The sequence below is a fragment of the Acomys russatus genome, chromosome 14 (assembly GCF_903995435.1).
Source record: "Acomys russatus chromosome 14, mAcoRus1.1, whole genome shotgun sequence".
Classification (NCBI taxonomy): Eukaryota; Metazoa; Chordata; class Mammalia; order Rodentia; family Muridae; genus Acomys; species Acomys russatus.
In genome coordinates, this window is record NC_067150.1 from 33,315,259 (window position 1) to 33,330,146 (window position 14,888).

Below are 14,888 nucleotides of genomic sequence, written 5' to 3' on the forward strand. Positions count from 1 at the left end.
ATTTAGCTTTCACATCACAGTTCCTCATCAAAGGAAGTCAGGACTCAAACAGGGCAGGATCCTGGAGGCAGGAGCTGATGCAGCCTTCATGGAGGAATACTCCTTCCTAGCTTGCTCAGCCTGCTTTCTTAAAGAACCCTGGACCACCAGACCAGGGGTGGCACTGCCCATAATGGGCTGGGTTTTCCCCAGGGAATCACAAATTAATTAAGAAAGCGCCCTATAGGCTCACTTGATCTTATGAAGCTGTTCTCTTGATTGAGGTTCCCTCCTCTCAGGTGACTTTATTTTACATCAAACTTACATAAAACTAGGCAGCACAGGCCCTGCCTCCCAGCCTCACTCCTAGGGAGCCAGTGGTTAAGCTGCATTTATAAACTATATACATTGATCAGACATCGCACGGGACTTAGTTTTCTTTCTTTCTGTATAGGTCTCAGCATCTGACAGGAATCAGATTCCTCTAGCTGTGGGCTTCTAGTACCTTCTGGGTTGAGTGGGTGGGCCTTTGCCACCTAGTTCCATCGTTATATTTCAGCCATCTATGGATGTGCCATAGAGAACATCTTCCAAGCCTTTGAGCAGCGGAATCACGCTGCACCAGGGAGCTGTTCGTCAGTTCTGGTTGCACCTGCTGTTGGGGTACCAGTGAGCATGCACACCTGATTCTATTCTAATTAACGCTATAAACAAGATTAAATAATCCCAGAGACCATCCTAAAATGGAGTGCATTTTATTCATTGACTAAACCCACCTGGTCATTTTGCATTATTTTCACCAGCTATGCCAACATCCATTTGCAAATACTTTACTTAAGAATTATGAAATTTCATCACCATTTTCAACACAGTTATATTAAGAGTAGCTTGGTAGTATATATTGAGTTTCATAAGCTAATTTGAAAGATGTGGGGGTTTTTGTTTATTTGTTTTTTGTTTGTGTTTTTTTAAACTGTTCTTTAGAATATTGGAATTACATGTCTCTCAAAGTTTTGATAGTTTTGTCCACAGAACTCCTGGGACTTAGCACTTTTTTCATTGGTGTGTCTTTTCAAATAAAATTGATCCATTTAGATTTTAATTTTAGTATGAGTGTTGATAAATAATAGATCCTTACAGTAATTTCTGTTTCATCAGATATATCAAAGTTGCAGAAAATTAAACAGATCTTTCTCATTAGAGCAGTTTGTGCTACTGTTTATGCAATCGGCACTCACTTTGTGTTTGTCTGTTTTTGCATTCTCCCATCTTAACTGACTAAACTGAATTATAGTTAATCAGTTGCATTGATCTTGTTTTCAGTGGTTTTTCTGTCATGTTGGTTCCTAAATCATTAACTCTCCATAAAGGCCACTTTTCTTTTAATTTTTTTCTCTTCTACTTGCCTTAATTTATTTGTGGCATTTGAGTTATCTGTTTGGATTCTTGTTTTATTTTCACATTCAAATATCTATTCTATACTTTCTAGTTAAATTATAGTAGTAGTAATTTTCATCCCGTTTTTTAGATTTTAAATTTTGATTTCTGTGATGACATTTTCCCATTTACTCTGTTGTGAAGCACATGCTTGCATGCATTCTACTGCCTTTGGGTTTCTCTTCTTGCTTCTTGTACTTCTAGTTTGTGGTGTTGAGAAGGTGTCTTAATAGTTCTTTTAAAAAACATTTTTTTTTCCTTTTTTTGGTGGGTGGTGGTGATGCATACCTTTAATGCCTCCACTCAGGAGGCAGAGTCAGGTGGATTGTTGAGTTTGAGGCCAGTCTGGTCTACAGAATGAGTTCCAAGAAAGCCAAACATTTAAAAAAAAAAAAACTCTCTCAAAAATAAAACCAATAATAATAATTATTATTGTTATTTTTCTATCTTTTGATATTATAATTACATCATTTTCTCCTTCTCTTTAACCCCACTAAGCCTCCCATTTATCTTCCCTACCCCACCCCGCCCCAGCTCTCTTTCAAACTCATGGCCCCCGTTTTCCTTAATTTTTCTTAAATATATAATGGGCGTATATAATTATTCGCACACGCATATGTAAGCATCCATTGCAAAGGGGAGTTTCCTTGTTGAAGAGTGAGAACCATACTTACCTGCAGATAAATATATAGACTGTGGTTGGGGGTTATACCGGTTTAGTAAAATGACCATTGTAGAGTCTCGTCCAGGAGCCATGACTTCGCCAGCCATCGCTGGCTAGGTTTCCAACACCACACAGGCATAGCTTCCTGCTTGTTGAACAGGAGCAATAGTTCTTTTAAGTTGGTGTATTGTTTTGAATTCATGGGCACATTCTTTCTTTTAAAGTTACTGTGTTATGGTGTATATGTAGGAGTGAGCGTGGGCCTGTGTGCCGTGATGCGCATGTAAAAGTCAGGGGACAACTTTTATAACTCAATTCTTTCCCTCTACCATGGGGTCTGGGAACTAGATTCAGGCTGTTAGACTTGTGTGACAACTGCTTTTAATTTCTAAGGCACCTGGCTGGTCCAAGAGCCCCATTTTTCAACTGCTCTGTTTTGGGATCTTCTATTTTTCTTGTCTGTACATAAGTCGTGTTTCTGTTGTGGTTTAGATACCTGATCTCTCTCAGATTTTTTTTTTTTTTTTTTTTTTTTTTTATAGCACAAGGTAAAGTCCCCATTTCTTTCTTGCTTATTTGTTTTTTCAGCAACGTTTTTTCCCCTACAAAAGAGCACCATTTGTTAACAAGACTTTCCTTACCTCCATTGAACTGTCTTAGAGCCACCGTCAGAAACCGTCATGTCTCTTTCCAGACTCTGCACGTTCACACTGTTTTCTGTACCTCCCACTGTACCTTGATGACAGAATCTTTAGCAAGTCTTAAACCAAACAGTACCATGCACCAGCATTTTTCTTTATTTTAGATGTGTGTGGCTCTTTGTGGTTCCTTATATTTACATATTAATTTTAGAATCTTTTCCCATATTTAAAACACACACACACACACACACACACACATACACACACACACACACACACACTGAGCTCTTTAGTCAGCCTATGCTCAGTTTACAAAGCAGTCTAGTCTAGGAAGATGAGTCCAGTGGTGCCTTCCAGTCCTCCAGCATGGCATGGCTCTCCATGCATTAGAAGGTTTGTGATTCTTGTTGGTAAGGTACAGTGTTTTCCTTCCATTTTATTGTCAAAGCATCATTCTTTCTAGGCTTTTTCTGTTATTCACTTCTTTTTAAAAAATATTTGCTGCATGGGAGCTTCTGTGTGGGTACCTACAGAGGACAGAAGACGACATCAGATACTCTGGAGCTAGAGTTACAGATGGTTGCAAGTACCATGTCGGTGCTAGAAACCATGTGGTGCAAGTGCTCTTAACTGCTGATCCATCTCTCCAGCCTCCACTTTTTTTTTTTTTTTTTTTTGGATAAAGATAGGAAGAGTTTATTTATGCTTACAGTTTTGGAGGATGCAGTCCACCTTGGTGGGGCATGCATGGTAGGAGGAGCACAAGTATCTGGCCACATTGGGCCCACTGGAAGGTAGCAGAGAGATACTTCTTCTTACACACTTTTGAATAAATCTACTTCTCCTGGGCCTGTTGTGGTTCTTCCCCTCTTCCCCGCCCTACAACTCTTAGCCTTCAGATCTTTTACTAGTAACCAGAGGCTTCTCTCATGTAGCTCTGATGCATTATCAGGTATAATTTCCTTTAATTTTAGTAGGAAAATTATTTTTGTGATAAATAAGGCACAGAACTTTGTTAGCAACGAAACCAGGACTGCCACCCAGGTCTACTCAGGGCAACATGTCTCAGTTATTCAAAGAAGCAAATATTAGGATAACTATTGGAACTCTCTAACTCTTTCATATATAATGTGTATAATATATTATAATGTAATATATTCCATTCTTTGCTAGCACTGTTTTGCAGTGGCCTTAATTAGGTTGGTTTTCAAGTCTCTGAAAGAAGAAGCTAAGAATAGAACACATTAAAAACCACCCAACAAACTCCATCATTGTTAACTCCAGAAGAAACGCTGCTTTCTGTTGGGCAAGAGCCTGCTCAGAGAGCGTTTTCTGCTTTGCTGTTTTTCTTCCTTTCTTTTCTCTCTTCCTGATCTCCTGCCACCTTCCTAATGTGTTCAGCTCACACCAAGACCCTGAACAATGAAGGCTTACAAAAAGCAGCTGCAAGGCTTGACTGAGGAGATAAGACAAGGCAGGAGACACTGAGGAAGGGCAGGGTAAGAGTACAGCAGACTCGGGGAGGGGGGGTCTTAGGAGAAACTCTGAAATCCAGAAACAAGACAATGGCAGAGTCTATGGGAAGCCAGGCTAGGAACAAAGTCAAGAATCTAGTCTGGTAGCTACAGTTCCTACTCCAGAGCCCTGTGAGTAAGTGCTTGGAACAGAGGTGATTCTGAATCTCAAAGAAAATCTGGGCTGGGCTGCAGGAATGCAGGGCCACCATTTGTCACAAGTCTTAGGAGCATCTGTATACATTGGTTGATTCATACACTGGCTCATTCGTTCATGCTATGGTGAAAACTAGGTTACAACATTAGTAAATTGACCTGTGTCTTTAAAATGTTAGAGGTGAAAGGCAGAGTGAAGGTTTCTACTAGTGACGCTTGCTACGGAACATGCAAGGTGAAGAGTGTTAAAACAGACGGCTAAGCTTTGTCCTCCTAAAGCAGTGTCATATTAGTGGCCATCAGAACAGTGAGCTGACAGGCTTAGCTTTGCTGTGGAGACATTGTGAAGGGGGCCACTTGGGAACTGAGTGGGCTCCCTGGCCCCATCAGTGTTCAGTGTGCTACCCTGGAGCCAAAGCACCAGCCGTAGTCAGTAATTGCAGCATTTGTTTAGGGAGCTGCATTCCCAGGCAGCACAGCCTCATTTCAGTACACATGCCTCTAATTTGATGTTTTTAAATTCAGCTCCAAGACTGTCGTCAGCCATTTGTCCCCTTCTTTCCTTTAACACTGACCACCTTGTTCCCGTTCTCCTGTGAACAGAGGCAAGCAGTGTGTATTGAAAGGCAATAGCCTTTGTGTTGCTTGAGACATCTGAGGCTGACATCTCCGGGCCCTTTTTTGTCTCTCTTGCCTCTCTCCGCCTGTGACCTGCCAACAGGGTTTGGCTCTCCCAGGCTTTCGTCATGTTGCATATCGATTGCTCTCCTTTTCTTTATTTGTAAGACGCTAAAGAACAGACCCTGATGCACAGTGCTGTGAGTAGGTCAGACAACTTCCCAAGATACACAGGCCCAGGGATACTTTGCCAGGCTTAGCTGGTGTGACATCAGCAGCTCCAAAAGGAGCCGGTTGATTTCTTCTAGATGGTGATTCTAAACTCTCAGGTTCTTTTTCTGGGATTTCACTCTGCCTTTTTGAATGCTCTTTTTTTTTTTTTTTTTTTTTTTTTTTTTTTTCCTGTCCTGCTTTTTTTCTTTCTAGGACCTTGTGATCCTTAGGTAGTGGGTTTACTAATTACCCCCAATGCTGGCACCTGACAGCAGGTGGCCACCATTCTGTTAATTATGTCCTGGGGCTTAGAGAGTCTCTTCCAATGACATCTAATCATCTACCTCTGACTCTTGGGCTAAAAGCAGGTTGCAGGCGTAATCTCTCTCCCTGAGCTCTTCAAATCTATTCTCATGGTCTAGCCCCATGCCTGCAAGGTAGACGATAGAATTCCCAAGCCCTGGGTTCCTTCTGTCCTGGCTGGGGACTCATGGTTCAAATGGAGGGACCTGAGATCAGCACAGTGTTAATTTACTAGTCAAACAAGCCAACTTGAGAAAGTGTAAGCCTGTAAACTGCAATAGATTAAGACTCTTCTCTTGTCTCCCTCAATCCCCAGGGCCTCATTTTATACTGTCTTTTAGCACAAGCAGAGACGGAAGCCTTTCACAGCACAGTGTAGAAAGTAGAAGGAGATGTGGCTAATTCTTTCATAGGGGAGTAAGAAAGACCACAGTATAACCTGTGAGGAGGCTGGGCTGCCAGAGAAATCAGTGTAAATCCTTGTAGTGTTCATTCCACGAGCAAACAGGCTTCTGCCTTTCATCTATAAAACAGGGAAAATATCCCTTTTGTGCTCGTTTGAAGTGCAGCCAAGAGAATTAATTGTGCATTATTTCCAGAAGGTTTGGTATTCCATGGAGGCAGGTACGGTGCGCATATATGTGTGCAGACAAAGGTAGATAGATGTAGCGATAATCCTTCACTGGCCGCTTCGAGACACTAACACTGAACGAAATGAATTATGGGTAAGAAGAGCTGTCAGGCAGGGAGTTTTGGTCAATTTGTAGGGACTTTAAAGCAATTGTGATGGATGTGGGGAGAGAGATCGATGAAGAAATATCAATAGGGATTTCACTGTAAAGGCGCCATTGCCACCAGGCTCACGAGTCACCCGAATGACTGTAATCTGAGCACATTAAAAGGGGGGAAGGACGATCTTTACATATAACAGCGAAAATAAAACAACCACCTGCTTACTCTCACAACTGATGAGATCAGTCTCGCAGGCCAGGGATAGATAAAAATTGTCTTAGGTGGCAGTCAGAGGTATCTTACCTGCTTGACAGTTCCGATCACAGCTTTGCTGCATCACCGCAGCTGAGCCTCCCTTTTCATATGAGAGGTGGTGGTGCTCAGGGTCACACTGTGTGCAAATGCCTAGAAGTGTGTGGGAGTAACCCCGGCTTATTCTTCCTGAGGTAGATTGTGTCTGGCTAGCCCACAGCTTCTCTGCCGATTTCATGGAGACCTCAGCTCTGTTGCCCTAGCTTCTTGTCCTCACCCTTCATGGAATCCCCTTTTCATTGGTCCTCCCCCTGCCCCCCCTGCCCCCCCCCCCCCGCTCAATGGCTTGGTACTTGGGTGCCTGTTCTCTGGAGTAAGGCATTACCCTTGAGTCAGCATACACTCCAAGGCTTTCTTGAATGATAATGTATCATGTGGCCCTGGCAGGTCTCCAGGCCTCTCCAATGGATGCCACCTAGGGTCTCTTGTCATTGACCCCATCAAAAGAAAGCTGACAGACGGGGTGAGAAGAAGGAAACAATCTGGGAGCTGCCTAAACAAATGTACACCGGGATTCCAGGCAGCTGTGCAGCCCACCCCGACTTAGGGTAATTCAAACTTTCTCGCTGAGTTCACTGGTTATATGTTGACCGTTCAGTCTGGTGTCAATGCAACAACTCTCCAGGGGGACTTTAATCTGTACTTGATTTTTGCTAGATCGTCTTTTTCATCCTTTCCTCCTCTAATTATTGCATTCTTTGCACTTGCTTTCTATCTCAAGTTGTTTGTAACCTTCTCAATCAATGAACTCCTTGTGTCGTACTTCTAGTATATCTAGAGGCTTGGCTCTCCCCTAAGTCAGGCTGTGAGGTTAAAATGCTGGTAAGTGTGTGCGGGAGGATGACTAGCCCACTTTGTGACCACTGTTACCCACCTCCTTTGTTTAGATTTAGACCTGGGGGGAGGGGAACCAGTGCCTTAGGTCCCTCCTTTCTCCATCCCTGCCCCCATGATTGTCCCTGGCTTCTTGGGAGCTAAGCAAGGGTAGCAGTGGTGAGGATTTGTTACTTTTCCTTGATTGTGAATACATTATGTCATTCCAATGAGATCTAGACTTCAATGACAGACTCTCCCTGCTGGCTTGGCTTTGTTCTCTGCTCTGCAGACAACGAAAGAGGACAGGTTGTAAGTTCCCACGTCAGAAGAGAGCAACTGGCTTCGGTTGGCAACCTTACTTGTCAACTGGCAGCCCCAAGAAACAGGCTCCCTGGGCCATATAAGGACAAGCAGGGGTGGACAAGTTTGGAAGTGGAGGAGGAAGCGGGAAAGGGTTGCCTTCGGCTCCACAGCCCACCACAGCTGCCCCACCCCCAACACATAATTTTCTTCTTTGCAGGGCTCATGCCCGTCTCTTTCTCTCACCACACCCTGGCACTAGCGTGGGTTTATAAGAGACAGAGTAAGCACTTCCTGACTCTGCCCCTAGGGATGAACCTGGGATTGGCTGCTTGTCGCCTAGTCAGTAAACAACTGTCTTTTCACCCCACCAAATCCAGACTCCTTGATGTCCTCTGAACTGATAACCAATAAAAATGCAGTGTTTTACTTAACTGCTTTTTGAATGCAAGACTTATTTGAAATCCAGCATCACAAATCCAGTGAGGAGTTAAGTCCTCCCCAGTGTCTGGCTGGGTTTAGTAAGCCCTTCAAGGAAGCATTTTTATTTAGGAATAGTTTTAGATTTGTAGAAAAGTTGTGACAAGGACATAGAATCCTTTTATAACACTCACCTACTTCCCAGGACATTTCTACTATCTGGCTGATTCTGACTAATGCTTCAAATAAGGCCAAGCCAAGCTTTTAGAACAAATCAGAACTATTTAATGTGGGGTCCTCTCTCAACTCTCACCCAGTGTTACAGTGCTTACCTGCTTCTGGAATTCCCTGGCCAGTGTGGGAGGGAATTATTTAAGCAGATCTAGTGCCATAGTCTGGTTGTCAGTCACAAGTTTCCCAATGGACAGCCCAGCTCACCTATGGATTTGGGCCATTCTTCACTGAGAATCTACACTGAAGGAAGTGTCCCCTCTGTGCCTCCACAGGGACACCTGAGAATTATGTACTTCCCTCCTGACTTAGGCTGTAAGCCATTCCACTTGATCCTTTCTGGAGTCTCTCATAATCTCTGTCCAGCTCCTTTGCCTTCCCAGGGTAGATTTCTGAAGCTGGGTGGCGACCTGGATCTTCAGCTCCTCCACCTTAGCCTCCATCTCCTGCAGCATCACACAGACCTCACCCCAGGACTCACTACTTGCCGGAGATGAGCCCTATTTCTATCATGACATCCAGATTTTGTATTCTAGGTCCTGAAGTAAACTTTTTCATAATCTCTGTTCCCCTAAACGAGGTCTAGAGCCAATGTCCGGGCCCTTCCAAACATCTCTAGTCTGTAAGCTATTCTTGACATATCAAGCATTAATGTAATGTTTAACATTTATGTGACCATGTTTGTATAGACATTTACTGCTGGCCACTTCCTGCCTCCATCATTAAGGTTCATGTAGATGGATAATAAGCCCTGCTTTATAGACCTCCTGGTAAGTAGAAGAATCAGTGAGAAAAGTGAGGGTTTCTTTCACCTCTCTAGGAAAGAGCACCAAGGAATCAAAGCAGATCAAGGACAATCGGTGATAGCAATTTGGACGTTCTATCTGAAGTAACCGCAGGGCCCCCCAAGGAACAAGCCTGGAGATAGTGTTGGGATGTATGGGCTGAACTTCAGGCCTTGACAAAATACAGAAGCAAACAGAATCCTAAGGCCTCCTGGAGGTCGTAGGGGGGAAACCTCTCTAGTGGTGGAAAGGTCAACACTGAGTGATTCCAAAGATGTCTCTACCACTGGGAGAGTGGGAGGCATGGGAAAGAGGGATAGTTTCACCCTCTCCTCCCCGCTTCTGGCCTGTCTTCCTTTAGTACAATCTTCGGATGTGAGAGCCACTGGGTTGCTCTTTGCTACAGCTAGAAAAAGAGCAAGGAAGCCACGCGTGTTTGCCTTTACAGTCAAGGCATCGGGGATACCTGTTCTCCTGCCGGTTGTGCTGAGTGATGGTGAACTCAAGACAAAGCTGAGGGATCCGGACACGTTCTCAGTCCCTGAGTGGATTTCACCCTCTGCGTCTGTAAGGTAGGGATATGTGGTTACCATCCTATAGCAGCTGGGGCAGAGTACTGTCCACTACTCTGAAGGAGGTTCCAAGAAGATCTACAGGGCAAGACGAGCAGGTAGCAACCGGTACATGTCCCTGTTTCCCTGAAACATAGGCCTCAGTGAGGACCTTGATGTAGCCTAATTAGTAAAGGATCCAGTCCAGAGTCTGTGTTTGGGAACTAGAAAAACAAATATGTGTGATCTATATCCAGCAAGGGGGATGGGGGTGGGGAAAGCATCAAGACAAAAATGTGTAATTGTAATGAGAATGCCCAGAAATATAAAAGGCTCAGAAAGGCTTCCAAATTATTCATTGTGTCGAATTAACAGAGTGATGACTAAGATGAGTGATTAATGATGAGCATTGCTTTAAAACTCCAGAATGTGGAGACAGCAGTATTCTAACTAAACGGACTGTGGATACTTGTGAGCCCCGCGCTTTATGCTGGTTGACAGAATATCATTGTCCTGAAAAATCTGAGATAAAAATGGCGTGGGTTGCCTTTGTGTCTCCTGTCTGCAAACATTTGCTGGAGAATTCTTGCACCTCCAGCAACAGGTCACATGTCCTCACAGGGCTGACTAGCTACTTAAACTAAGAGGAAGCTCCCACAGAGCTTTGCTTGTTACACCATGTCTCCATGTAGCTCAGGCTGGCCTCAAACAGTCCTCCTGGCTTTGTTGCCAGTGGCCTGGGATTTCAGGCTTGCTCCACCAAGTCTGGCTTCCAGAGAGGCATTTTCAAGTAACACGGTTGCATTATTCTCTGCAGTCGAGGTATCTAAAGGCTGTAGGCAAAGACTATCCTTGTCTTATTAACAGAGATGCTTGGAGCCTTGATAAGTCACCCTGGATCTATGCAACTGGGTATCCCAGAACAGGCTCACCTCAGGAGAACACACAGGCCAAGACCAGGCACTGCTGCAGACAGGGCCTCACTGAGAGTGCAGATGGCAGGGAGAGACCTGGAAACCACGAAGGAGCCGGATGCATCCTTTCTAGAGCACCAGCTTTTCTGACCAGCCTGCAAAGTGCTCACATTATGACTCTTCCAGAACTTTTACAGTCTTGTGCCATAATAATAAAGGAAGAGGCTGGGTGGGTATGGTGAGCCACCTCTGTAATCCCAGCACATGGGAGGTGGAGACAGGAACATCACAAGTTCAAGGTCACCCACGGCTATGTCATTTGACCTTCTATGGTTTTTGTTTTTTCTTAATTGAGAAATTATGCTGACATCTATTCATAGGATCAATGTGGTATTGTGATCTTAATACAATACTAAATGATTAAACTGAGCAAATTACTATTTGATCTCTTTCGAATCCATCTAAAGAACTAATATCAACAGGCCTACCTTTCAGAGGGAAAAGTGTGGAAAGTGTACTTGGTATGCAGCCAGTCAATGTCTGTTTCCTACTGACTAAATCCCAGCACTCTCTGTGTGATAAACACAAGAAAGGGTCTTTGTTTATATAGAGCCATCCTATAGGACAGCCCGCGGTGTAACTCACTCCTGTGGGATTTTCTTCTCTAAGGACAGACTCAGGCACGTGACTTTCTTTGTCCAATCAAGCACAAGTAGAAGCTGCTCATAACACTTGTAGGCAAAAGTTGGGAGAGGTAATCATTTTGTCCGTGATTTCTTTCCCCTTGCCTGGAGAATGAAGTGGCCAGAGAAGGGGCTTTTGTTCTTCCCTGTATCTTACCCGTGTGGAGACCATCTCTGTCTGGCTCCCTGCAGCCGATGCAATAAAATACAGACAAAAATAAATAAATAAATAAACCGTTACTTCTTGCAAGCCACTAACTACTGAAAACAGCATAACCTAGTGAGACCCTATTCACATAAGCTTGATTGTGTGTTGTCACCGGGAATGAAAGGGGACTTCTCATGAGTCATTGGGAATTTGTCTCAGGAGCCGACATTTTTAATGACCCATGTGAAGCCATTGTATACTCCACATAGTAAGTGTCCCCAAACTTGTTTGGACTATTCTTCCACAATTGTTCACCAATGATTCTAATTCTGGATGGTGAGATGGCTCAGTTGGTCAAGTGCTTGCCTTGAAAGCATGATGACCTGAGTTTGAGCCCCACCTCCATCCCCCAGGCCCATGTAAAAAATAGACAAAAAATAGACATAGTGGCATGTGCTAGAATTTCTGGACTGGGAGGTAAGGTCAGCAGGATCCCTGACTCACCAAGCAGCCAACAAGTCTGTTTGGCTAGTTTGAGGCCAGTGAGAGATTCTGTCTTTAAAAAAAAAAAATGTCTGAGGAGTGGGACTGGAGGTTTTCTTCTGATTTCCACACACATACAGCACATCAGAACACACAAGAACACACACACACACACACATACACACACACACATACACACACACAAAGGTATGCACAAGCCTAAGCACATGAAAGATCACAATTCTGGGAGGACTTCCCAGAACATAACAGAGTTCCATAACTGGATTTCTGCATAGACTCATGGAAATGCCAAACAAGCTCTCCAACATTTACATTTGGATTAAGTCCAGGGCGTGATTTGCCCCTAGCTCCCTGCTCCCTGGTTTGAAATCTGTGCGGCCCTTTAGGGAAGTAGAGCCATGTGGCTTTCATTTAGACATGCTTACCTCATCAAACTAGGGTTTGTATGAGTCACTTGATGTTTCGGACTCTTGAAATCATGGTTTCCTTCCCAAGTGAAAAGGCCTGCACCTCAAAGGAAGAAAGTATGTGCTCTTTTTGAGGGGCCGTGGTGAGGAACATAGGACAAAAGTCTTCTCACTCTTGGCTTCAATTGAAAGGCCTCGAAACGTGGCTTCCATTCCCCTCATCAGATTTTTGCTTGCCAAGTGAAACCGCAACACCCAGCCATCCAAACAAGACATATTTCTTCCAAGAAAGCCAGAAATTCACAGCCAAAGAGTCCAACATTTCCTCAGTCACCTTCTCTCGTCACTGACACTTAATCCTTTTCTTTGCCACCAAACGGACGTCAGCACTTGCTGTCCCATTTGTAGCTGATAAGAAAAAGGAATCTGGTTGTTGAGACATCTTGAACACTCATAACTAGCTCCCCTCACTCTCTTACTGTTTTAATCTCTCTCCCTCAGAACCAAAACACTGGTCACACTGCCCAGACATGAGCTGCTTCTGCTCCTTTGTATGCGTTGCTCTCCAGCTCTGCAGAGTGTCACCCTGCGCCCATCATGCACTTCTGCAGGAAGGTTCTCCCCTCTGGTTGCTCTCCAGCTGCCTTCTTCGCCTCTACCTTCCCAGTGGGCCATGTGCACACTGTGTGAGCATTTACCTCCTGACCTCATGAAGTTTTGTGAGCAGGGTAATCTCCAGTACCCTGGGCAGAGGACAGGATTTATTCATTCTTATATTTGTCTTCTCACCAGGCGAGAGGTTTCCAATCCCTGCTGACTGGCTGAATAAATAGGTAAGCTTTCACACGGCTAGATGGCTTTGCAGAATCATCACTGTATCTCCACTGTTCTAACCCTATAGTTTTGCTGTTTCTTCAATGTATCAACATATCTTCTCTGCAGTATATGAAGAAAAATATAAATGTTCTGGGCTGGGGAAGTTAGACTCAAAGTTTTATGTGTAACAAAACCAACAGAATTAGTTTTTCCTTTTCAAATTAGTTTTAACAACAACAACAGAGACAACAGAGGGGGGAGAGAGAGAGAGAGAGAGAGAGAGAGAGAGAGAGAGAGAGAGAACTGTTGCAAGGCTGGAGAGGTAACTTAGTAAAGGGCCTGCTGTACAAACATGAGATGGAAAGCCATTAAGGATTAAGGACAGACATATGACATCAGCTTCTGACCTCTACCAGAGTGTACATGTGAATACACACACACACACACACACACACACACACACATACACACACACACATACACACACACACATACACACACACACACATACACACACACACATACACACACACACACACATACACACACACACATACACACACACACACATACACACACACACATACACACACACACACACACACACACATACACACACACACACATACACACACACACACACACACACACACACACACACAGAGAGAGAGAGAGAGAGAGAGAGAGAGAGTTGCAGAAGTGAGGAGGGAAGGAGAGCTACCCAGAGGGAGTACAGGGGCTGTGGAAACAGGATGAGAGGGTAATGGCCGGCTCCCAGCAGCTCCCTAGTTTGCATTCATGGAGGTTTGTAGAACTTTCCCAGTTTTGCTTTTCTTCCTGCTCTGTTAGTTCTTGTTGCTAATCCCATTCACATCTCTGCAAGTGCTGAATTTAGCATAATTGACTTACAGGTGTACTTTGCAAGGGGCCAGTAGACAGTTTCTGCATGATGACCTTCCTTATATAAATATGTACATGCCACAAAGACCAGTAAATATCTGTGATAGTTCCTATACTTGTGGATACAGTTATGTTATAGAATATGCATGCTGGAACCATTTGTGTATGTGCATGTTCATATCCATTTAATTTGAGATGTGAATGATTTTTAAATCAATTAAAACCCAGCCTTCTAATCACTACATTGCCCTCCAGGAAATTCTAGACTCACATTGGGTAGAAGACAAAAAAATAATTTAACCAGTTAACCATCCATTATTCTAAAAACAATAAGCACTATAAAAGCTAAGTCCGCTCTGGCCATTGTGTTATGAGTAGCTCAAAGAGGAAATGGTGATTTTTAAGAACAGAAGTGAAGAACTAAGCAAAGAACCCAAATGAAGTACATGTGTCTCTTCCTGAAACAAAGCAAGACTCAACCATTCCCTTCCCCACCTCACCTTGCTTCAAAGCTTAGAGAGGCTCTTGTAGAATGTTTGTGTTTGTTTTCTCAGATGCTGGGGCAAGGAACAGTGACAGGACCACTGGGTAGGGTGATAAATGTAGGTATGTCAGCATCAGAAAGTCTTGAGTCACATGAAAACCATCACCACCAAGAAGAGGAAACCAGGAAGGATTCTTATCTCCTAAAGAGTTTCACAATCATCAACGCCCAGAATGAGCTGGTGAGCTTGGAGTGGGTGACCTTAATAGATACAACTGTGTGTGGGCTCAGCGTACCATGAAATTAAAATTTAAATCTGAGTTGATGAACAAAAAATGCTGCCTTGATATTTTGAACAAA

At 43.8% G+C, this 14,888-nt stretch overlaps 1 long non-coding RNA gene across 1 annotated transcript in view; it reads left to right on the forward strand.

Moving 5' to 3' along the window:
* Positions 1–14,669, forward strand: part of LOC127198339 (uncharacterized) — a 73,707-nt gene extending 59,038 nt beyond the window's left edge. Inside the window, exons 3-4 of the long non-coding RNA XR_007831820.1 lie at positions 13,121–13,161; positions 14,599–14,669. This is a non-coding gene — a long non-coding RNA (uncharacterized LOC127198339). The remainder of the gene's footprint in view (positions 1–13,120; positions 13,162–14,598) is intronic.
* Positions 14,670–14,888: the final 219 nt, after the last annotated feature.